The 26,051-nt window shown below is 37.6% G+C and overlaps 1 protein-coding gene and 1 pseudogene across 2 annotated transcripts in view; one reads left to right on the top strand and one right to left on the bottom strand.

The window, feature by feature from the left end:
- Positions 1 to 26,051, top strand: part of SEMA3E (semaphorin 3E) — a 255,930-nt gene that overhangs the window by 86,274 nt on the left and 143,605 nt on the right. The window lies entirely within an intron of this gene.
- Positions 16,969 to 17,399, bottom strand: LOC113259316 (40S ribosomal protein S16-like; annotated as a pseudogene).

Here is a 26,051-nt window from a genome sequence, read left to right as displayed (position 1 = left end):
TCATACATGTTCAACAGGCATGTACTGATTACTTAGGCCAGATATTAAGCTTTGGTAATCTAAAGATGAAGACACATGGTACCAACTTTGAAGAAACTAACTGGAGGAAGCTGGAAATTCCCAGTTGTAATAGTGTAGTCACGTGCTACAGTGGAAGACATAGGGCTCCGGACAGCAGTTAATTGGGTCAAGATAGAAGTCATTCTTGGCAGACAGAATAATGTGTGCAAGTTCATAAATGAGTGGAAGAATATATATATTTTTCAGAGGCAAAACTATGGTAGAGTATCAAAGTGCATGGTCATTGTCGGTTCTTTTGACATGTCCTTCATATATAATACAAAGGCACTGTGACAAATTAAAAATACTATGTCTAATATGAAACACAACGTGTGTATGTGTTATAGTGGTAGCACCAGGGTTTTGAGGGTTCAACATTTGGCTACAAGTGAGTTTGGCTTTGTTTCATGTGAATGCCACACAATTTATCCCTATAAGACACTGCGTCTCAACCCAGTGATTTTGCCACCAAGGGATATTTGGCAATATCTAGAGACATTTTTGGCTGTTACAGCTGGGAGCTTGCTACTAGCAACTAGTGAGCAGAGACCAGGGATGCATGTGAACAGCCCCACACCACAGAAAAATTATCTGGGCCTGAATGACTGTAGTGCCAAACTTAAGAAACACTTCTCTGAGATTACTGTTGGTCATATTTTATGAAAAGTACAAGGAAAACAAAGCTCTGAGTTCTCCATATTTATTGATATACTTAAATGTTTTAGTATGAGTAAATTGTATTATAAATTATAAAACATGTATACCTGTGAACCTATTACTCACTTTAAGATCTGAACCCTCTCTGTTCTATGTCATGTGCCTACGTGCTCTTTCCCTAACTCATCTTCTTAATTCATTCCGAGAGGTGATTATTATCCTAAATTTTATGTTTTATTCTTATCCTTTAAAAATAATTATCCTTCAGCAGTTTAATTTTGCTTGGTTATGCACTTTATAAAAGCAGTATCATCATCTGTGTGTTCTTCTGTTATGTATTTTTATTTTCCTCAATATTATGTTTTAAGGAATCTTTAGCATTTTTGAGAGTTGCCATATTTCATTAATTTTCACTGTTGCATATACTTTATGTAATTCATACAGTCATCATTTTTTGACAGACATTTGGGCTATTTTTATTACTTTTTTGGTGCTATAAACATGATGTTAAAAACATTGTCATATGCCTCCCGATGGATATATCCAACAGTTTTTTTAGGATATATACTTAGGAGTGGAATTGCTGGGTCACAGGGTATGTGAAGAAATGTTTAGATAATGCTATAGTTTTCCAAAGGTTATACCGATTTATAATCCTACCCCCATGGGTGTATGAGTGTTCCTTTTGATTCACACATTCATCAACACTTAGTATTATCTTATATCTTTATTTTGGTCCCATCTGATGAGTCTAATATGAGATATCACTGAACTCTTAATTCTGTGATTATCACTAATAAGATTGAAAATTTTTCATATGTGTATTGACATTTATATTTCCTCTTTTATGAAAGTCCAAACATGTTTTATGCTGTAGTTTTCTGTTGGGATGTTTGCATTTTTTCCGTTGTTGATTTGTGAGTCTTTGTATGTATTTTCTAGTTCTCTTATGGAATGTCAAGGATTATTGATCTCAAGAAATAGTTGGGAGTTTCTCCCACTCAGCTTATCAGAACTACTTGATTAAAACATGAATCTCCTGATGGATAGATGATAAAAGAATGTTAAGAAAAGGAATTTACATTTTGAGGTATTTTATTTTTGCCCTCTTAACTATTTGATTTTTAGAATCTCTCACGATTTAATAACAGTGAGATATGGAAACTGGTGGCTGTTCTATAAAACATGAAAAAAAATCCCTTAAAAGATCATGTTTCCCAAATAAATGAATAGAACGTCAAATAGTAACTTCTTGTTTACAATCAGAATATATTGTTATGTTTACCTTTTGACAAAGATGTCACAATTTATAAAGAATCAGCAAAAAGGGAAGAACAAAGAACACCAACTCTATTTCCCCCTATTTGGAAAGGATAAATATAAAATGCTGAAATAAGGTATTGCCTGATTATGAATATGTATACATTAATATATATATATCTATATATATGTGTGTGTGTGTGTGTGTGTGTATACACACACACACACACACACGTGTATGTATATATATATATATGTGAATTCAGAAGTTAGCCTATGGGAAGTCAATAGAATAACCATTTCAAGATACTAACAATATGATCAGTCCTTTAAAGCAGTAATTTTAGATCAACACAAAGCATCATCTGTCTGAATGTGGGTGTTGCCATGTCTCCAAGTGATAGGTGACCTTCATATTCAATCCCATGTGTGTTTAATATTGAAGGGGGATTTAGGTAAATGAAGACAGTTGATTTCCTTGGCTCTGGATATTTCTTTAACATATTTTCTGTGGATTGACTTGTGTAACCTCAAGCAGTGTAAATAAAACTGTGGTCTTTACTTTGCAAAAATAATGGACTAGAGTAAATCTTTGCAGAGTAGGGGGAGGGTTTCAGACCTGCCAGTGTTAATAGTGTGGATGATTGAGTTTGTTTGGATTAAACTAAAAACACTTATTAATTTTGAATATGAAAACTCCTAAATGTGGTTATTGACCATTCATTGCTGAGGTGAAATTGGTAAGGCAAGGAATGCAGAGAACAAAACGGGGAGAGAATTGAATTTGACGTCACAAAGATTATATTCTAGGAAAATGAGAAAACATTCACTTTGCTGACACTTAGAACTTGTAAGGCATTTGTCTGGGGTCTAGTGGAAGATGGAAAACAAAAGAGGATAACTCATTTTTAAATATTGTTTTATCTATCTTTAAAGGTGATATTGGTGGAAATGTCCTATAGATATAGGATTAAAGAAAGATGAGTTAGACATTAGATATACATACAGGGAAATTATGATTCAGTGGGAATTGATAAAATAGTAATAGTAGATCTTCCATTAATTTTTAATAATAGAAATGGGATAAAAATCAAACACAAAAATGTAAAAATACATCATTAAAGAATTGTGTTAGACTGTGTATCAAGGAAAATAAATAGTGACAAATATCAAAAATAGGAAAAGAATAATTGGATTCGATTATTAGACTAAGTGGTAGAATCAGAATTCTAACTCAAGTCCATCTGATAGGTTTATATTTAGCTGTATCTTTTAGAGTATGTAGTCACAGTATTTGAATATTTAGAGATAATGAGGATAGTACTGGTTCACTGAATGATTAAATAAGATAGCATGATAAAATACATCATAAATGAAAGGGATTTACGAAGACAAGTTGGAGGGGGTGTGGTTTTGATAAAAATATTTCCATATGACTAGAAAATCACTTATGTGGCAGAATATAAATTTCATTATTGAAAATTTCTATTATTTGGTGAGAAAAGAAATATAGTTTAAAATAAGATATGGTTTCTGTTTTGTTCTACTGTTATATTTCTAAGGTCCCAGAAGGTAGGCACACTGTTATATTCTTTAGTCTTGGGGGCATATATAGTAATGAAAGAAGTTACCAGACAAAGATAAGCCCTCTTCCTGGATTTCGTTTTCCAAAACCTAAAATACTGAGGGTTTATGCTTGGACTGGGAGAAGTAGAAGTTGAATTTGTGAGTGAGAAGAGTCCTTAGCTCAGAATGTCCCAGAAGTTGGAGCATCCTACTTTCGGCATTTGTCTCTAGTGGGAACTCCTACTTTCCGCATTTGTCTCTCCAGCGAGGTGATCAGACCTAAGGAAAATGCTGTGTGGTACTGAGGGAGAGTGCGCTCAGAGCTCAAGGCACTAGGATTCTCAGCCTCAGTAAGAATCTTGATGCCCAGGTTTCAGAAACACCAGAGGGCTAGACACCCTATTAAGGGACTATGTACCCTGGAACCACAAACCTTTTATAAGTGATAAGTGTGGATCCAGGACTGGAGAATATGCCCACCAAATATTCTGTCCAGATATGAAAGAGTCTGAGATCTTTTCAAGACTCTATAGAGAGGGAAGGAGTGTCAATAGTGCATTAAACTGAAACTCCTCCTTCCTTTTTTCTGGAATCAGAGTCATATATAATTTTAGTTAGATAATAAGAGTTATTTTTGTGCCTAACTAGAGTACTGTAATACTCATAATTTCTTTAAAAAAAAATTCTGGGAATGGGAAAGGAGCAAATCACAGACCTTTATACATTGACTTGTTTCTAGGAAGCAATGGAAAACTTCCAAGTAGGGCTCTAAGGTGGAGCAAATTTAAATTAATTAAATATTTTTAATTCCCTGCAGAATTACAACATCAGTGTGTGTTTGTATATGTGAGAAGTGAACAAGTTCATCTCAGTTTTCCATTTCTCCAAAAACTCTTAAACATAGGTATGAACATGGAGAAAGGAAAGGCCTGGGGATAGACATGCTGTGTTAAAGGAGTAGAGAAAGATGAATCCTGGAACAAAGGCAGGAGGTAAAGGAAACTGAGGCCCTAGTTTGTGAGCCCATCTTGGACTCACTGGAGCCAGAGATGGAAGAAGATATTCGACTGTGGGTAGGAAAGTTCACCCGTCTGGATCTGGCAGCCTCATCCAGACTGGGAAATGCTACCGATTCCTCATTCTTACATATTTTATTTTCTGTTGAAAGATTGATGATTACTCTAGCATCAGAGTGGGTGAATTTTTTCATATGTCTGCCTTAGTAAGCCTACTGGAGTCTGGCAGCTTGCCTCACCTGACAGCTAAAAGGCAGGATATACCCCTCTGCAACTCTGTGCGTGGAAGAAAACTTGCCTTGGCCTGTGTTTGTTTCGGACAGACCTAAAAACCACCACCTCTGGCAACAACCAAGAGATTTGGGCAAGTAGCCAGTTTTCTAAGGTTAAACATAAATCTTGAAACATAATTTGATAAGAATAAAATAATACCATACATTCTTCATGAGGGGGGTGTTTATAGCAAAGTGACCAAACTACCTTAGTTAGGCTGTGAAAATGGCAGAATGGGTGGTTCTATCGTGAAGAGAAAGCACACTCATACCAAAATCGGAGCTGATAGTATTTTTGCATGAAGTTTAGGCTTTCTGCTAAAATTTTAGCAGCAGTTTTGCAAACAAGATAAACAAGAGAAGGTTACAGACCGATGGTTCTGCAAGTGGCACCTTGATGAACTGGTCTTGGAATCTCAAACCTTATGTGGTTACCTATGGGTAAATAAAGTACAGTTCCATATACTGTGATTTTTGACTCTGCTTAAATGTTAATTAAAAATAACCTAAAATATGACTCGTTAAAGTTGGTAAAAAAGTAACTTTATAAATTATTCATACATAAAATAATAAAACTCATGAATATTATGAATCTATCCATAATAAAACCATATTATTGTACATCATTCATAAATAAAATTATTGTATCGATTAGAATACAATTAGGACTCTAATTCAGTATTCTAAGAAGATTTGGCTCCAGTTAATATTTATTAGTTCTTTACAAACTCAAGGAATACTCACATGGGTAGGTGGTTGAAATTTTATATAGGACAACTCGTAGCCTCATTTGGGTTGCTTAGAGTTTTCAGTTTCTGCCATTCTTGTTTCATCATCAGACATTATGCTTGCTTAATTTCATTTTCAGTTTATTTTGTCATGCATTTTTTATTTAGATGACTTTGAGTAAGATAAATATTTCCATCAACAGAATTTTGACCTAGGATTTAATAACATTTAATGTAACTAACGTGTTTGGTGTATTGAGTACATACTTTCCATATCGTTGTTGCTAAGGAGATACGTATACATATAACTTGAATGTGCACTGTAGGAATCTATCACTGGTTTATTCTTTATTGGATTGTGAGACTTGGTAGGAGAATGAGATCTTTTTCTGGTTTCAGAGAGCAGCATTGAAAAGTTTGAGAGACGCTGATAAAGAGTGATTTCAAAGTATATCATTGGATATTGATACAAATCTAATTTTTTTAAAGATTGTATTTATTTATTTGAGAGAGAGAGTGCACAAGCAGGGCAGGGAGGGGCAGAAACAGGCTCTCTGCCGAATAGGGAGCCAATCCAGGGCTCGGGGCTTGATCCTAGGACCCTGGGTGGGATCATGACCTGAGCCGAAGGCAGATGCTTAATCAACTGAGCCACCCAGGCACCCTGATAAAAATCTAATCTTGATGCAAAAGTGAAATTTAAATGAGCTACCAGAGAAAAGAGAAATGCATAGGAGGCTTGTTGTGAGTAAAATTTAACAGGAATGTTGGTCATTTTTGTCTTGGTCTCTGTCCCTGCCAGTTCTTACTCCTCTGCTGCCAAGACTGGCACCTGTCCCTTTGAGATACACTCCCTGCCTCTTTCCCACCCCCAACCCTGCCACTAACCCTACACTCATCCTGCACTCACTGCATTAGCCTTCCTTCAGCCCTCCCAACACACACATACTACAATGCATCCTTAACAGAGTCCATCCATAGCCACTATTCAACTACCTAAGTTATCAAATCATCCAGTAAACCTATAATTGTTCAGGTTACAGATCCCTGTAAATATTGGTCCTTTTGTGGAACTATCTTATAAAATACTAATACAGTTAATTCCATTGGCTGAATGTGGATCTTTTTTCTTTTCTTTTTTTTTTTTTTAAGATTTTATTTATTTATTTGACAGAGATAGAGACAGCCAGCGAGAGAGGGAACACAAGCAGGGGGAGTGGGAGAGGAAGAAGCAGGCTCATAGCAGAGGAGCCTGATGTGGGGCTCGATCCCATAACGCCAGGATCACGCCTTGAGCCGAAGGCAGACGCTTAACCACTGTGCCACCCAGGTGCCCCGGATCTTTTTTCTAAAATGAAAAAATAGAACATAAAATATAAGCAGGTAGTTCTACCTCATCCAATATTCAAAGTTGATACATTATAACACTGGTCATCTTAGAAATGTTTATATGTATATATCTTACACTACTAGAAAATGGTTTTAACATATAGTTTTCTCCTAGCCTATCTGCACTAAAGCGAAGGGAGCCCAGTCACAGGTCCTTAATTGCTAAAAGTTGACACTGTCCTGTACTTTCGTAGTTTGACTCTTGCTGGTCCCTGTGTTTATTTTCTCCAGTATGGTTTCTCTTTCTACCATTTTTTGTTTCCATTTCTCTTGAACTATTTTGACCCAAGAGGGTTGAGCAAAAATTTTTGCCTAAGAAGAGTATCATCCTTGGTATAAAACTACAGGTTTAATAGAAGCTTGAAAAGCTTTCAAGAAAAATCAGTAGGCATTTGGAGATTGGAAGGAGACTTCTGTCATTATGGAGGGCCCCATAAACATCTCTACAGCCTGGAAGGACGGATCCAAAATGGATAAGACTGGAAACTGGGTGAAGCCGTGGCCCCAGAGGTTTATCTTGATGTCAAAGGTTTTAAAGAAAAAAAGAATATTTGCCATTTTAGCAAATTAACATAGTTCTAAATGGACGACGCCCCCTGCAGAGTTTTCTCAGTTAGGGCTCCCATTTCCAAACGTGCCTAACACTAAATGGGGTAGATGATGTACAGTAAAAGCACATCTTCAAATATCCATTTCAGATGCAGCAAGTCATAATTAAGTTGTTGAATTTAGCAAGGTCAGTGATCCTGAGTCTCCTATCAGTGTATTTTTGATACTTGCTCATTAATGTTTTCCACTGGTAAGATTATTAGCTAGCACCAATTTAAGTTTGAAGATGATTTTGTCTAGTAGCCCAGTTTTTCCCATGAATTAGAAATGGAAGTAAAACTTTTAATTTGATCAATTAACATCTTTTGTCCAAGTCAAGGAAACTATTGAATCATGGTTTTAAAGACACATAACTACCCCAAGGAGCTATAAAGGAGTGAGATGGGGGTGCCTGGGTGGCTCAGTTGGTTAAGCCTCCAACTCTTGATTTTGGCTCAGGTCATGATCTCATGGGTTGTTAGATCAAGCTCCACGTTAGGCTCCTCACTCAATGCAGGGGTCTGCTTGGGATATTCTCTCTCTCCCTCTTTTCCTGCTCGTTATCTCTCTCCCTCTCTCTCAAATAAATAAATAAATAAAATCTTAAAAAAAGAAAAAGAAGTGAGATGAAGAGTCCCACATAGATGGGATATAAATGTATGAAACCACAGCAGGAGACCCTACTGCCTTAGTTTCAGAAAGTCACCTGCAACGCTCCGATTCAGAGGTACTCGTCATAGAATGTCAGCTCTGCCTGTGTATAGGCAGTAAACCGTAAGTCTAAGTTTTCCCATGAATAAAATGAAAAGAAAATTAGTATCTACCATATTGAGTTGTTGTGATGAGTAAATAAGATAATGTACGTAAAGTACTTAGGACAAAGTACCCAGGTGGGAACTTGGTATCTGACAATTACTAAGTGAATTCTGAACACAGCATAGCAGAAAGCTTTCTTTCACTAGTGAACCTTTCATGCCTCCCCAAATGCAGCTCTGTAGTCTCCCAGAAATCATACCAGTAAATAGTCATCACCTTGGGGTTTAGAACTGATTATTATTTATATATGTAACTGTTCAAATGAAGAAGTAACACCATTTCTAAAGAATATTATTTGACAGGACGTACACTGGATTTGTGCAAGCACTACAGTTCTCAATTATCTGTAATTAAGGTTTTAAATAAATGGTGAGGTAAGGAAGGAAACAATATAAAGAATTTGTAGAGTCCACTTAAACATATTTTAACCAGCTGCCATTAAAGGCCCTTAAAATGTTAGTGTCTTCTATAAGCCAATTATGCAAGTACCTATTTCCAAAATGTCTTATGAAGTCTTAGGAAATAATTTAATTGGTACTTTATAGGCTTTTTTTGGTTAATGTCTTTATTCTAAAAGGATCATCCTCAAAGAAAGAGGGAAAAGAAAGCAACAATTTAAAGATTTTTAAGAAGGAAGGCTAAGTGGAAAATATAATGACTAAAGAATTATTGACCTAATTAAAGTTTAAACTGATCAGTTTGAAACTAGAGTGGTATAAATATCACGCTGATATTGAGGTTTCAGCTTGTGGTTTTTTGTTTTTTGGGTTTTTTTCCACCATAGCTCAGCAAAAATGGGAGTACTATTCGCAACTCTGAAGTCAACATTGTTTAGTGCATCGTTTTATAGGCATGCAGGACAAGTGCAGGGAAATAAGTTTTTCATGTGCTTCGGAAAAGAGCCTTATTTAACCAGTTTCCCCCACTTCTTTCCATTTATGTCATGTTCTTCCAGGAGGAATTCACTTTACTGTTAAGTTGCAATAGAACTGCCATAGCTTGTTGATTCACCAGAAACACTATTACATATACATCACCTTCAATTTCTTGAGCCATTAAATCACAAACATCCCATTACAAAGGAACTCGTTAAGAGAATGAGAGGGGTTGGAACTTTACCATATTGAGTAACCAAAAATACAAACTTGAGTTTGCATTAGTCCAGACACATACGCAGCCTCCTTGGAATCACAGACAAGGTATTTTAATACCTATAACCCCTAATGAATTTGGCTTTTTATCTTGCCTAAGAAACAAAGAGAAATCTATTTAGCTTTATCTTATCGTTGCTTTTGGAATAAAAAGTTCAGTATTTCAGAGGATCCATGAAAATTAACTACCATATCTAAGACAGATTTGTGGTTTTTTTTCTTTTTGGTTGCCTTGTCCAAACTGCTTTACATCTGTTTGTCTCAGTTTCCTGAAACCCAAAGTCAGTCCATCCATGTGTTTTATCAGTGCAAAACTATCAATAACAACAACTCCCACTTTTTGAGCACAGACTACACAAAAGGAATTTATACATTGTCTCATATCAGTTGTACAAGTAGGCACAACTGGAAAAAACTGAGGCCCATATTAACGGGAAGTAACCTTCTAAAGTGTCAGGACTGGTTAACTTTTTTATTGTTTGTATATATATATAAAGTATCTCTCTTTTTTGGACTTAAAAACCACAAAAAATTTCAAACTTCTCCATTATTTATTTGGTTATAATATGAATTTATAATTTATTAACTTGATAAGTTTTTGAGTATCTACAGTATACTAGTTATAGCGGCTTAGAGGCAGAAATACATATGAAAACAGATAAACTACCACCTAAACCTTGCTCATAAGGAATTTACAGTCTAGTGAGAGAGACAGGAATTTCAGTTGATTATGAGATCAAATAACTGTAATAAAAGTTGTGGATATAATCTGACAGGAACAAAAATCTTTTGTCTGCTTTTTGGGGTGAATTATTACATACTATTTCAAGTTATGCTTTCTGATAGGACATTAGTATTTACATTATTAAAGTATTATGCTTTTAGAATGATATATTTAGAATGCATATGTGCATTCTAGAGACATAGAGGAAGGCCCTGTCTAAGAAAAAATTATTATTAAATATATTTAACCATATATGTTCTTAGAAAAGTATCTTTATAAAATATATTGGATTATTCACAATTCAAAGACCAGCAGGACTGTTTGACATCCCAGTGATATTGGGATGTCCCAAACTGATATGGCTTACTAGATTAACGTTTAGATAAAAATTATGTCTAATGGACAATTTATATCTAAAGTGATACCCATATCCTTTTATGCAAAAAAGTGTTCATAGAATAACTAATGGAGTTTGTTCTCCAACATCTTTTGAGATTAAAATTAACCTAAAATGTAGAAACAAAGCTTTTTTGTTGAACATGATAGATTGAACATGGACATTAGCCTTCACGTTTTCTCCAGACTTTAGATGTTGTTAATGCCAATGGAAAATTTAGTAGGAATGGCATTAGGAAAGGAGAAAAAGGTGGGGAACATGGCAGTAATAATGAAAAGAGAATGAGAGAGGAATTAGCAGCATTAATGTTTGGATGGCTGAAAACCTGAATTAAGTGGTAACTGATTTAGCAAACCAAGAAAGCTGAATCCTACACTGGAATGAAGAAGAAAGAGTAAATGCAATTTACCAGGAAATACCCCAAAAGTTAAGGAATTGGCAATACCAGTTTATCTGAAATTGGGATAAGGTGGGGATACATAGGAAGATCCGTTGAAAGGCTGTTTAAGAAGTAATTAGAACGGGGCGCCTGGGTGGCACAGTTGGTTAAGCGTCTGCCTTCAGCTCAGGTCATCATCCCAGGGTGCTGGGATCAGTCCCACATTGGGGTCCCTGCTCGATGAGGAGTCCACTCCTCCCCTGCCTCTGCCTCTCCCCTGGCTTATGCTCTCTCTCTCTTGCTCACTGTCTCTCTCAAATAAATAAATAAAATCTTTAGGAAAAAAAAGTAATAGAATATTAGACTCCCCTTCCCTTCTAAGCAGAGGCTTTCTCACTGGGACATACCAGGCACAGTTAGTACCCTTTCTAAAAATCTGGTGACGAAGAGAAATTTTACCAGCGTGTTGAACTTCCAGCTCACTTTCCCTCTGGGCTTTCAGAGGCTGGTAGTAGGCTATACCTAACGAAAAGATAAGAAGTTTTGTGATGAATGACACCAGTCCAAAGGTAAGATTCTATGCTTTTTAGAAAGTTGCCAAATAAAACCACCCTGTGGGCCTATCGTTGAAGAGTCCTAGCTACCCCATTGGCACTTCTTATCAACTTTTTTGTGCCCTAGTCTCATATATGAGCAGATAGTCGTGAGACTCACCAAGTATTTGAGGAAAGGCCTTAATAAAGAATTTGACTTAAAGAATCTTAATTGTTGTATTTTAAAAAGAGAAAACAGAGGTTATATGGAAGCAATGACACTGAACCAATTAATGGATGGACGGATAAATAAATAAATAATAACATACGTACTGATATCCTCAGAGATAAGAGGACTCATGGCAGTCATAAAACAACTTTTAAAAAATCAGAGACGGGGCTCCTGGGTGGCTCATTATCTCATTGTTTCCTTCTATGTACTTCTCATTGCCATATCTGATTCAGGGGAGGGGGGTATGACATTATACTAAACTAAATGATTCAGCTGTCGAAAATGTTTGTGTGGTCATAATAATCTAAGAGTGTAATAGCAAACATTGATTTAAAAGAGAACCGTTTATATTCTCTTCCAGTATGTGTGCAGGTTCGTGATGGGGGTTGCTGTGGTAGGAGAGGCAAATAGAAATCTTAATAGACATTTCTCCGAGGAAGATCTACAGATGGCCAGTAAGCACACGAAAAGATGCTCAACAGCATTAGTCATCAGGGAAATGCAAATTAGAACCACGATAAGGTAATAATGCACTCTCACGAGGATGGCCAGAATCGAAAAGATAAGCGCTGGTCAGGAGGTGCAGGGATCAGAACTCTCACCCACACCATTTTACGTTGTAAGATGTAAATGTAAAATGTGAAATGTACGTTGCAGCTTCTTTGGGAAACAGCTGACAGCTCCTCAAATGATTAAACATAGAGTCACCATATGACCCAGCAAGTCTAGGTATATACCCAAGAGAAGTGAAAGCATATGTCCACACAGAAACTTGTACACACGTGTTTATAGTAGCATTAGCCATAGTAGCCAAAAAGTGGAAACATCCCAAGTGTCCATCAATGGAAGAATTAGATAAACAGAATGTGGCATATTCACGCAGTGGAATGAAGAATAGATACATGCTGCTACTTAGGTAAACCTTGAAAACATGCTAAGTTAAAGAAGCCAGTCACCAAAGTCCATATATTGTATGATTCCATTCATAAAAATAGGGACATTGAGAGAAAAGAGATTAGTGGTTGTTTAGGGCTGCGGCAGTGGTAGAGAGTATGGGGTATGGGATTTCTTTCTGAGGTGATGAAAGTGTTCTAAAATTGACTGTGGTGATAATTGTACTCATCTGTGAATATACTAAAAAACCGTTTAATCATACACTTACTGTACATATGTATATACATATACAGTTGTATGGTATGTGCATTGTACTTTAATACAATTATTTTTAAAAAGAAAAATTAAGAAACAGCAAAACAACCATCTTATTTAAAGACTTGAAGATAAACATTAAAAAGTTATAGCTTAAAAGTGACTCTTTATAATCAATGTCCCTTAACCTGGGCATTATCGACATTTTGGGCCAGATGCTTCTTGGTTGTGCAGAGCTATCCTGCACATTGCAAAAGGTTTAAAAGCATCATGGCCTCTACCCACTAGATGTCAATAGCATCCATCTCTCCTCTCCCCCATTAGCTGTAACCAAAATGTCTCAGGACATTGCCAAATGGCCCCCAAAGGTCAGGGGATGGAGGGAGGGTTGGTTTTCCCTAGTTAAAACCACTGCTCTAATGATTGGGAATTGGAATGTGGGCAGAGCTGCGGTGTGGAGGCATGGCAATTTTTCATAACATATTGCAGAATTACTTGACTACAAGTGTGAACATATATGTTTTAGCTTGGGCTGCTCTAACAAGAAACATAGGCAGGACAGATTAAGCAACAGAAATGTATTTATTTCTCACAGTTCTGGAGGCTGAGGTGTTTAAGATCAAGATTTAGTTTCTGGTGAGCATTCTTTTCCTTGCTTTTAGATGGCAGCCTTCTTCCTCTGTCCTTACAGGGTTAGGAGGTGGCAAGGGAGATCTTGTTCTCTTCCCCTTATAAGGTCACCGATCCTATTAGATTAGGGCCCACCCTTAAGAGCGCATTTAACCTAATTACCTCCCCAAAGCCCTATCTCCAAATACACATTGGGGGTTAGGGTTTCGGTGTATGAATTTGGGGGGGATAAAATTTAGTCCAAACAATGTATAACTTTGAATAAAATAGAAACTAAATACTGGATACTTTCATAGAAAACCTATAATAAAATTAGCAGCAAAAGTTCTTCTTTACTAGATTGCCAGCGAGATCACTGCCACTGGGGATGGTTTTGTTTTGTTTTTAAAGATTTTATTTATTTATTTATTTGAGAGCGAGAGTGTGTGCACATGAGCAGGGTGGGGGGGTGGGAGGCACAGAGGGAGAGGGAGAAGCAGACTCCCCAGGAGCAGGGAGCCCAGTGCAGGGCTCTATGGGGGGCTCTGCGGGATATCATGCAGGGCTCCATGCTGGGCTTGATCCCTGGATCCTAGGTTCATGACCTAAGCTGGAGGCAGCTGCCTAACCAGTTGAGCCCCCCAGGCGCCCCACTGGGGATGTTACTAACAGTACTAGGAATACTGTTTTGTTGTTGTTTGTTTTTGTTGTTGTTTTGGATAGTTATTTTCATTTGACAGTAATCTCAAATTGTTATTGTAAAGTTTGCAACGGTTTTCAAAAGTATCTCAATGTATCTGGTTATTTAAAAACCTAACTGAGCTGTTTTATAGGCAAGATTTTTTTTTTTTTAAGATTTCATTTATTTATTTGACAAAGAGAGACAGTGAGAGAGGGAACACAAGCAAGGGGAGTGTGAGAGGGAGAAGCAGGCTTCCCGCCAAGCACGGAGCCCGATGGGGGCTCCATCCCAGGACCCTGGGATCATGACCTGAGCCAAAGGCAGACGCTTAACGGCTGAGCCACCCAGGAGTCCCTATAGGCAAAATTGTTTAAACAATTTTTTAAGATTTTACTTATTTGAGAGAGATAGCACGAGCGGGGGTAGCAGCAGACAGGGACAAGCAGACTCAGTAGGGAGCCTGACACGGGGCTAGATCCCAGAACCCTGAGATCATGACCAAGCCAAAGTCAGAGGCTTGACTGACTGAGCCACACAGGTGCCCCAGGCAAGATTTTTTTTTTTTTTATTTGCTTACTTCTTTTGTTTTAGGTAGGCTTGGACATCCATTTTTATCATATTTTTCATGTGATTCAGGAAAAAAGAAACATTCCTGGAGGATGTTTATATCACACCAGAAATATACAGGCAATGACTCTATTTTTATAAATTGTTATCAATTATTCAAAATCCTAAATATGGTATTAGTAACTGATAATTGTCTTAGTTGGTCTAAGATGTTCTCCTGGCCAACCTAAATCATTTGATGCTGTGGTTATTTCCCTGTATGCTCAGTCCTTTAAACAGTTGTTGAGTTTAAAGTTTTTACTTGGTCAATTCATTAAAAAAATCAAATATTCTTAGTTAAAGTGATCAAAGCTTCATTTAAGTTTTTTAAGCAAATAATTAATCTTGGTTTTACTATTACATTCATCAACGTAGTAAAAAACTACAGCGTAGGTACTTTTGAAAAAATTGCCCCATTTATCAAGCTGACATTTTGGCTGCTTCACAAAAAAAAGCAGATTCCATCATTGGTGTAAATAGAGGCAAATTCAAATCAAATCATTCGTTCCACTTGGAGATGTTTGATTAATGAGATCCTGCTTGGTTTTATTAATCTTTCTGCATTCTCCACATCTCTCTTCTGACACATAACCATTCTCTTTGAAACCACCTTCATTTTCTTTATGTATAATGCAAATTTAATTATAACAGTTTTGAAATTTTTTTTCTTTTAGAAATCTTTCCACAAACCATTTATAGGACCTTTATTTGTAAGCTAAATGTATTTACTCTGCTGCATGTTGTGAAGATCTATTTTTCTAACCTCTGTTAATAAAACCCCACCTGGCAAAGAAAACAAAACATTAAAATAATTAATTGAGACCTTTTGCCTCAGACATATATGTCTTACCATACCTTTTAGAATATGAAAAGCTACATAAATGCAGCTTTAGATTATAACATCAGTAAAACGTGCCCTTAGTAGTCATTCTCAAGGTCAATGACAGGTCTTTATTTTTTTTATTTGCACTATAAAATTTTTAATAAAATGCAGTTTATTATTTTCAAATGCAGTACATTTTTTTTAATTTTTTATTATGTTATATAATGACAGGTCTTTAATGATGTCTTTGAAGCAAGTGTAAATAGAATTGAAGTTGCTTTTAAAAACTCTATGGCTACTGTGATAACTGAAAGCCAAATATATTTAATAGATAGATGAATAGTGTAAATATTTACCGTGTAGGCTTAATGAATTAATTAACCTGCTTGAAAAAAAAAAGGAGCTTCTTTTACTGGTCTCTTGACCACCTTTAATTTAATGGGCTTGCTGCTTATTTTATGTACTGTCAAAACCACAACAGCTTTAGACAGGAAACATAGTTGACCCCCAACACCACCACTCCTTGGAGAACAAGGGAACTCTGCTTTTAATGCTCAATGAATATGGTCTAGAGTTATGAAACTCAGTTATGAGACTGGGGCAGGAATCTTTATCTAAAAATAGGAAGGTTATAAATTCAAGAGTTTCACAGTCAAAGCGAGGCACATAGCTCATAGTGGATTCACAGGGAACATGATCTATTGGAGATTAGAAATGCACTAGAAACAAGATATAATTTCATCCCTGCCTAATGTGCTATATTTTCAGGGTTTCAGAACCCAGCTGGAGACTGTTAATCAGAGAAGAGTCTTACTCCTACATGGGAGTGCTTTATTATTGCTCCTGCAATAAAATCCAGTCCCTAGCTTGAAATCCAAGACTATTCAAAATTTGGATTCTGATTCCTTTTCTAACCACTTAGCTTTTTACTCTAATTCCATCCATCCTAAGGCAAAATACTTATTTTAACAAGGAGGGGAAGCCAACTTTCTGTAAAGTCAAGTAAGAAATAGGTTAGACTTTGTGTCACAACTACTCCACTCTGCCACTGTTGGCAGGAAAGCAGCCAGAGATTATGCATTAAAACGTGGTGTGGTGTGCGCCAGGACACCTTTATTTACAAAACAGGTGGCAGACTTCATTTGGCCTCTGGGCCGTAGTTCGCTGACTCCAGTTCTAGATCAGTTGAGTTACAAACTGGGAATTTTGACTGTTTTAATAGAATATGCAGTCAATTTATAGACCACAGTCAAGGTTTTATTTAACTGTGGAAGCTTAAATGCCCCAGCCACTGTTTATTATAAAGGTGAACACTGATCCTCATGGTGCGTTTATTTGTAGGATTTCTGGTAGCAAGCACGGGCACTAAGGCCTCCGAACTTTCAGGATTAGCAGCAACAGGGATCAGCTACCAGCGGGATCTGGTCATATTGGATGAGGATGTCTTTAATAACTCTTTTGGAAGCCTCATCCATGTGTTCCTGGTAATGGGCTACTCTCCAGTCTGAGATGAATTGGAGGATTGTAGAAATCTGGGCCACGTGACCACTCCCTTCACGCAGACGCAGAGGTTCGCCAGGGAATAGCTCATTGCGCAGAAGCAGAACAGGCCCAGTAGCTTCTACTGAAGCAAGTATGACTGGATTAGGGGGTCTCACGTTCGCTTTGATGAGGCATTTGCCACGTTTGCAGTGTGCCACGGTGTGGCAGTTTTCTTTTATCTGAAGACATGCGTAGACTGCAGACCTCCCTTGGACTGCATGGCTGCAGGCATAGACAAGACTTCCTCACCTTGCGGCTGCGCAACTGGAAAAGGCCAGTTTTTGTTTTATTTTTTAATAGATTCTTGTTTCTATTACTCTTTCATATTCTTTTACAAATTCGGGGGGGGGGGGGCACCGGGTGGCTCAGTTGGTTAAGCACTGAACTCTTGTTATCGGCTCAGGTCATGATGTCAGTGTTGTGAGACAGAACCCTAGATGGGGCTCTCGCGTTGGGGAACCTGCTTGAAGAGTCTCTCCGTCCGCCCTTCCCCCCATGCATGCGGCTTGCGGGAGCTCTCTCTCCCTCAAATAAATCTTAAAAAAAAAAAAAAAAAAAGAAAGTTCTGCAAAGTACAATAAAACAAGAAACAAAAGTATGATTGTAAATGGAAAGATACAAACTTATATACAAATGATAAGATTATATTACTCAAAAATCTAATAAGAGATACTCCTGAAAACTCTTTGGAAGGGTGGGTCCCGAAGTTACTTACAGGTGGGAATCACCTGGAGGAACGCCATAAAAACTTAATGCCTGCTCCTCACGCCAAAGAGATTGTGATTTAATTGGCCCAGCAGTGTTTTATTTATTTTTTAGATCTGGGATAAAAAAAAAAAGAAAGAAAAAGGAAAGAAAATATCAATGTGTATGTATTGCATGTAGTAAAAGTGTGAACTGTTTTGTGGAACCTTGTTTTCAGATACATATTTTATGTCTAAGTGTGTATTGGCTGTGAAGTGAAATCTATTTGTTACCTGTGAGCATGGTGTGAAAAGTTTGAAAGCTGCACTAAATTACCTAAAATTTGCATAGACTTAAAAGGGGAGCTGCACTGAATTCTTTTGGAATTTGTTACATAGAATAATATTTGAATTACTGATAGCAGTTGGGATAAAGAGGAGAACTCCAGAGGCAAGAAGCTCTTCCAGAAATGCCATCATGGATATTACAAAGGAAAGTGAGCTCCTCGTTAGGGCCATGGCCTACAGCACAGCGGGAAAGGCAGGCAGCCAAGGATCTTATCCACGCCTAGTGCCTAGGCCATTTCACCAACAGCTGTTCCACTAACTCAGTACTTTTCCCTTTCTGCCTTTTCAATTATTCATATCTGAACTAAGCAGAATAAGAGAAGAGAAGGAAGTTTCAGATGAAGGTAACTTCCCCTGGGGTGAAGTAATCCTTTTTTGGGTGAAAGAGGGAATTAAAACTCCTCCCTGTTTTGTCTCAGATGAAGGATCTTTGTGGCGTTTGTTTTCCTCTCTTATCTCCTGACCTTGCTTGTCTTCTTTCCACACCTGACTCAAACATAAATTGAGGTGAGAGAGGGGAGGTTTTCTTTTTGATTGTAAATTTTGGGACTCCATGATGCCGTTAGGAAATTCAGGTAATATTAGGCTGAGGGGGAGGAAGAAAAGGAGACAAAGATTTAGAAGTTATTATGGAATAGCTTTTTGGTATAATTATTTCTGTTTGGGAGAGGGAGAAATCCTAGACGTTTGTAGGGCGTGAATGAGAAAAGCATGTGAGAGAGGAAGAAGTCCTAGAGGGTCTGTAGGGGGTGAATGAGAAAAGCCTGTGAGAATTAATTCATCTGCATTAAAGATAGAGAACAGAAGTGCTAGTGAGAGTTCCTTATCTTACAGGTCACATGGTACTTACTAACAAATTAACGTAAGCAAAGCAAGACTGTACCTTACATTTATTTTATTTTTGTTTTTTGAAATGGGTAAGAATCTCACGTAGATTATACCTAAAAACCAGGAAGGACTTCAAAATCATAGACAATCATCTCTCCCCTTTTTATTTTATTTTCTTAGTAAACTGAAGTTTTGAGAATAAGTTAGAGACAGCAAGTGCAGGGAAGAAGGTAGATCCCAGGTTTCGAGAATTCCTGATTAGATTGTTTCCATCATAGCAAACTTGTTTCTCCTCATAAAGAAGAGGTTACATTTTGCTGTATGTTATTCAGTCCATTCATAAATTCATTCATACTTTCAGAAACTGTTTATTGAATTCTTATTATATACCAGTCACTCTGCTAAGTGCCTGTCTCTAAAAGTAGAACGAGCAGACTTGGTGTCTGCCATCTTGAAGCTCGTGCCCGAGGACACTGAGACGTTGAATGTGTCAGAGAGAGACATTGAAAATGAGAAAGATACTTTGAAAATATTCAGTTCTGGAGGGGAAAGGCAGTTGAATATATGGGTTTCCTAAATTCTCATGTCTGTCAGTGTTGGTTAAATCCTATTTCCTAGAATGTGAGAACAGCTTCCTAGCTCCATCTTCTGTCTTAAAAAAAAAAAAAAAAAAAAGTCAACAACTATAACAAGTAAAAATAAAGATGTGATGAAATACAGAAACCTCAAATGCTAAAAAAAAAATCCCAGATTTGTTTTTTTAAATATTGTCTTAAAATTTGCATTGAAATATCTCCTTCATGTTGCCTTAATGTGTACATGGTTTTACCCAGAGGAAATAACAATCAGCAACACATGCTAATTTTTAAAAAGTCACATTTATCATGTGTTGGTTTGAGAGTCAAAAGCCAAATGTTCGATCTCCTGAGGATGGCCATATGCAACAGTGGAATGCAAATATTTATATTGAAATTATTTTCATAGGTGTCAGTCTTCTGTCTTAAGGTGGTTTAAGTTAATCAAAGAGAAACAAATCTTTGTACCATAATTTTTACAACAAAAGAAGTAAAATATTTGTTAAGTAAAATATTTTGGTATCTTAAAATTATGCATTTTCATAATTAGTATCTGTTCAAAATTAGAAAGTAAATTACAAAGAAGTAATAAATGTCATACAAACATGAAAGAAAAATACAGATAATTGAAGACATCTATAGTCGGAATAGTCCAAGAAGCATGTACACACAGAATACGTGCTGCTTAAAACAAACTAAGATTTGGGAGTTTCCCCAAGTTGTTAGCTACTTGTTTTATTTTCTTACAAAGTAGAAATAAATATTTATATTGGAATAAACAATGGTAACCTTAGGTGTTTAATAAGAAGAGTTATAGTATTAGGCAACTATTAGGGCAAACTGATTGTAACTTATATTTTATTGGTTGTGTATGCTAAAATAAAACTTTCATACGATTGCAAATGCTGAATTCCCTTTAAGAAAATCCATAGTAGGGGCGCCTGGGTGGCACAGCGGTTAAGCGTCTGCCTTCGGCTCAGGGCGTGATCCCGGCGTTATGGGATCGAGCCGCACATCAGGCTCCTCTGCTATGAGCCTGCTTCTTCCTCTCCCACTCCCCCTGCTTGTGTTCCCTCTCTCGCTGGCTGTCTCTATCTCTGTCGAATAAATAAATAAAATCTTTAAAAAAAAAAAAAAAGAAAATCCATAGTAGTTTGAGGGAAAAATGAGTATGTGTATGTATAGGCATACGTATGTCTGTACATATGTGTAATGCATATGTACACCCATGAATCAAATTTATAATATATGTAATATATATGATATAATATATAATATAATATATATTTAATATAAAATTTATATGTTGCCACAAACACATTGGATTCATGCTATACTTACTAGAATCTTAATTTAAAAATATAAATATTCTGGAAATTATTCCATGCACAACAAACAAAACTTATTCCTGCTTTTTAATGGCTATATAGTGTTCTCCTTTATGATCCTTCCATAATTGACTTAACCAGGTCTGATTGAAAGGTATAGTATCGGGACACCTGGGTGGCTCAGTCAGTTAAGCATCTGATTCTTGATCTCAGCTCAGGTCTGGACCTCAGGGTCATGAGTTCAAGCCCCGAGTAAGGGCCACTTAAAAAAAAAAAAAAAGGTATAGTATCAACTTTAGAGCTTAGGAAAAAGTTGGAACAATTAATGCATAGTTGAGGGCACTGTGTCAGTGAAACGGGAATATGTGCCAACCTAAAAAAATTGCATGATTTCCATATTTAATACTACATAAACAGAATTATCGAGGCAGTGAAACGAAGACACAGAAGGCTTAGAAGGAGGCGGATCTGACCATCAGTAAGTACAGTCCCAGGGCATTAAGATGTTATCTCCATGTCTGGTAACTTCTAGATGCATTTTTTTAAGTTCATTTAGGCAAGTGGATTGTTCAGTTTTTGTGACAATCACTGTGTGACCCATGATCCTCCTTTTTAATGGAATTAATAGTGCATTGTATTTAAACTATATTTTCTAGTTTTAATGTTTTTTAACATATTATTTGATTCCTCATAAAAATACTATAAGACGAAGAAGATTGCTGATGTTACAGACGAGAAATGGAAACTCAAAAGTTAAGTGATGTGCCCAAGACCACAAAGATAAAAAGCATCAGGGCTGGAACTAGAAAAGTTCATAAAGAAACTTTCAGTGTTTGTTGTCATATTGCCTCTCAACAAATAAATACATACTTTTATTTTGAACCCTAAATATTTTGTACACTGTTAATATCTTCCATCATGATAGCATGGTCATTTCTGTTCCTAAGAATTTCCAACCAGTCCTTACTTGAGCAGTGCTCATCATAGCACCTTCAGATCACCAACCAGATGTGAAAATCGCCTTTGTCATCGTGCTGGCTCCGAATATTCCAAAGAAAGCCTTGAGCATCTAGAGGACCTCAAATTGACCATCTTTCCATTTCGCCCATCCTGTTTATCTGTGTCATCTAAGCATATTGGCATGTGATGGTGGTTGTCCCATTCCCTTAGCAGCCAAGAGTAACTCCTTTTCTTCAGGGAGCTACTCCTGAATCCATGTAGCTTTAGAGAGGCTGACAATCAAGACCTCAAAAATCACTCCCCTCTTCTTGGCATAGTGGTCAATCACAGTATTCCATATCCCTGAACACAGAATTAGATTCAGAGGTTGGGCATGAGATGCATCCCAGGATCATCAGAGTTAGGACCCTTCGTTCTCCGAAATAGTGCTGGAAGGGTAGTTTTCCCCAGGTTGCAAGAGCTCTGCCCAGATACAGCACAGCCCTGGGCCTGCAGGCAACTGTTCTCTCCCTTACTGTGTGGTAGTGACTACAAATGGAGGGAGGAAAGTATAATCAGATAAAATCAGTGGTGGAGCGAGGCAAGAGAGGAGAGATGACTAACTAGTGGCAAGTCCCTGATTTTTATCGCTGAAGCTCACATCCCTTTGACTCTGAGAAATGTGTTAGCATACCTATTAGCCACATGAATCCCTTTTAAAACATGCTTCGTATGGTGAGAGTTGAATGTCTGTCTCTGAGAGAATGCTTGATTTCTGTAGAAGTATCCCTGCCTAGGTTTCTGTTCCATGGATTCCCCACACGTTGGTGGGGTCTCCATCACGCTGCTCAGCCTTTTATCAACCCCCTTTCAGGTAATACTGAATCCCAGCTCTACTAGCTAGAGCCAGTAGTGAATGTTCTCATCACCTGGAACAGCCACCTACCTAACCACAGCTGTTCTAGGGTTTAAAAACCCTCCGTATGCATAGAGTACCTGCATTTACAAAATGTTGGTGAAATTTTTTGAAGGCAAGGTCTAGTTTCTTCGTGAGAAATTGAATCTCTTTACCCACTACTGGTGGAATTTTTATAAGACAAATTTTGCTAGCTTTCGACAGAGGTAGCTCAATTTTCCACCAGTGATCTTGAGTATACAAAGATAGCTATTAACTGTTCAATATCTTGCTTAATGTCTTTGTTTATCAGTCACCCTTAGCAAGGAAGTAAAGTCACGGTCAAACAAAAGCAAATACATCGATGGAGTTCCCAGAGTATAGCTGTAGGCCACGGTGCTGTCCGTAAAGAATGTGCCAGGTTACTCTGCTCCCTGAAAGGCGAGAACTGGCCTTTGTCTTCTTTGATCAAGAATATAATTTTCTAGTTATTTGAAGAGGTGCTCCCACTGGCAATCATAAAATTCTTTAGTTACTATTTAAAACACTTATGTTACATTCCAGTGATCACTACATGCGTGATTTGAAATACTCCACCTGAAAGATAATCCTTATTGAGGGTGAAATAGGCAACTTGAATACTCGAAATCTCGGGCCTTGTCTGGAAGATATCTCTAAAGATACAGCACTCTCATTATCTAAAAAGTATTTACTTGTCCACTTGAGCATATTCTTCAGATATTTAAACCCTTTACAGTATGGCTCATAAAAAGAAAAGCTGAAAGATTCCCAGAAGATAGAGAAGACTAACAAATCACTACAATTTCATTTAAATTTTATTATATCTTTTTATTCTTGTAATACTTTCTGAAAATGTATTCTAAATATTTTTTTTAAGAACGTGAGAAGGTAGTAGCCACTTTAAATGGGTATTTTGTTTTATTTTATGGCTCATACTTCACAAATGGAGTCAGTAAGTGAAAGTGTTAAAATGAGTAAAGGTTAGGTCGGAGTAGCTTCTTTAATGAGATCTTGGATTCTACTGGTTGAATCTTTTTTTTTTTTTTTTGCCTGTAGGGATAATTATTTAATATAAAAATGAACAGTGAGTTGAAATGATTATGAAGAAAGTTTGACAATGTTTTTTATTTATGCCAAACTGTGTGCTCTTGATAATAGTATCTTGTAGTTTTGATTTAGAACTTTATTACTCCAGCTATTTTCATGGCAGTCCGTGGTACATTCCAGCTAGTCTTAAACAAATCATGTCGTCTGTTCCAACAAAGCTGCTATTTGGTCCTTGATAATACTGTATTGCTCTTGTAACTTCAAAGAAAAGAGATGGTAATATTGGATGTTGTAATTGTGATTTTCAGTATTTAGCTTTTTATTCTTTCTTCAAGATGTAGTGTAATTTTTGAGTTCCCATACTTAAAAATGCTTAATAGGTCCTTTGTTAAGGATTAGTTTTTACAATTAATAATATATGAAGACTGTACTTCATACTGCAAACCTTCAGTATGCTAACCTAGATGACAATTACTTTTGTCTTGTTAAAGAGAGCATTATGCAAAAATTATGACAAAAGCTATAAGCTTATAATTATACAAGTTCAATAATTAAATATAAATTAGCCATTTTCAGGGGGAGGAGTTAAGATGGCAGAGGAGTAGGGGTCCCCTTTTTCTCCTGGTCCCCTGAGTCGGGCTGGAGAGGTACCAGACCATCCTGAACACACACGGAACCAGCCTGAGACGTAGGAAGATACACCTGGACCTATACAAACGGACATCTCCAGCACAGATATCGGAAGATAAATGGAAGGGGGAGGGAGCCTCCACGCTCGGGCGCCGGGAAGCGGTAGCCACCTGCACTGGGGAGCAGGCTGAACTCTCGGACCAGCACCCGGGAGAAAGCAGACTGAGACCAGGGGCCCAGGAACGCGCACGACCAGACTGAAAACCGGAGCTCCGGAGTGCACGAACCACACTGAAATGGAGCTCCGGAGAGCACGGGGTGGCTGGCGGCTGGCGGTGTTAGAAACACAAAGGACAGAGACACGACGGCCCTGGAAGTGAGGGCTGGGACACTGGCTGTGGGGTGCACATCCCAGGACGCTGCAGGGTTTAGCAGCACCAACAGAAACAGAGTTAAAGATGCCAGAATAGCTCAGTGGAGAGCGGACTGCGATCTTTCTGTTCTGAGACAGAGGCTGGGATTCGGCCACTGCTACTCTGACTCTCAGAAGAGGCACAGCAAACCGCCAGGGAAAGTCGCCAGAGAACAAAACCCCGGAAATACCGGCTTACATAGTGCCCATCCCCATCCCCCCTCGCAGAGGACAGGGAGACTCTACCCAAACAGGGTTGCCTGAATATCAGCGTGGCAGGCCCCTCCCCCAGAAGGCAGGCTGAAAAATCAAGAAGCCCACATCCCTAAGGTCCCTATAAAACAAGTGCACACTGCATGGGTCCTGGTCAATAATTTGGGCTCTGGATAACCCCGCAACCTCTCCTCATCAGAATGACGAGAAGGAGAAATCCCCCTAGCAAAGAAAAGACAATGAGTCTGTGGCTTCTGCCACAGAACTGATGGATATGGATATAGCCAAATTATCAGAAATGGAGTTCAGAGTAACAATGGTCAAGATGATGTGAAGACTTGAAAAAAATATTAAGAATATAGAATCTCTAAGGGCGGAAATGAGAGTGAATCTGGCAGAAATTAAAAATGCTATGAATCAAATGCATTCAAAACTAGGTGCTCTGCTGGCCAGGATAAATGAGGCAGAAGAACGAATTAGCGAATTGGAGGATGGGATGGTAGAAGAAAAAGCTAAAACAGAAACTTGGCTCAAAAAAATCCAATCTCAAGAATGTAGATTACAGGAGATTACTGACTCAAAGAAACGTTCCAGTGTCAGAATCATCGGCATCCCCGAGGGGGTGGAGAAAAAGAGAGGTCTAGAAGAGATATTTGAACAAATTGTAGCTGAAAACTTCCCTAATTTAGCAAAGGAAACAAGCATTCATGTCCAAGAGGCAGAGAGGACCCCTCCCAAGCTCAACCATGACAAACCTACGCCACGTCACGTCATAGTGCATTTGCAAATATTAGATCCAAGGATACAGTATTGAAAGCTGCCAGGGCAAAGAAATTTCTCACGTACCAGGGCAAAAGTATCAGGATTAGGTCTGTCTACACAGACCTGGAATGAGAGAAAGGGTTGGCAGGGCAGTTTTAAAGCTCTTTCAGAGAAAAACATGCAGCCAAGGA

This window comes from Ursus arctos, unplaced genomic scaffold (assembly GCF_023065955.2).
Source record: "Ursus arctos isolate Adak ecotype North America unplaced genomic scaffold, UrsArc2.0 scaffold_3, whole genome shotgun sequence".
Taxonomy (NCBI): Eukaryota; Metazoa; Chordata; class Mammalia; order Carnivora; family Ursidae; genus Ursus; species Ursus arctos.
Note: the sequence above shows the minus strand (reverse complement) of the source record. Positions and strands in the feature narration are given on the sequence as shown.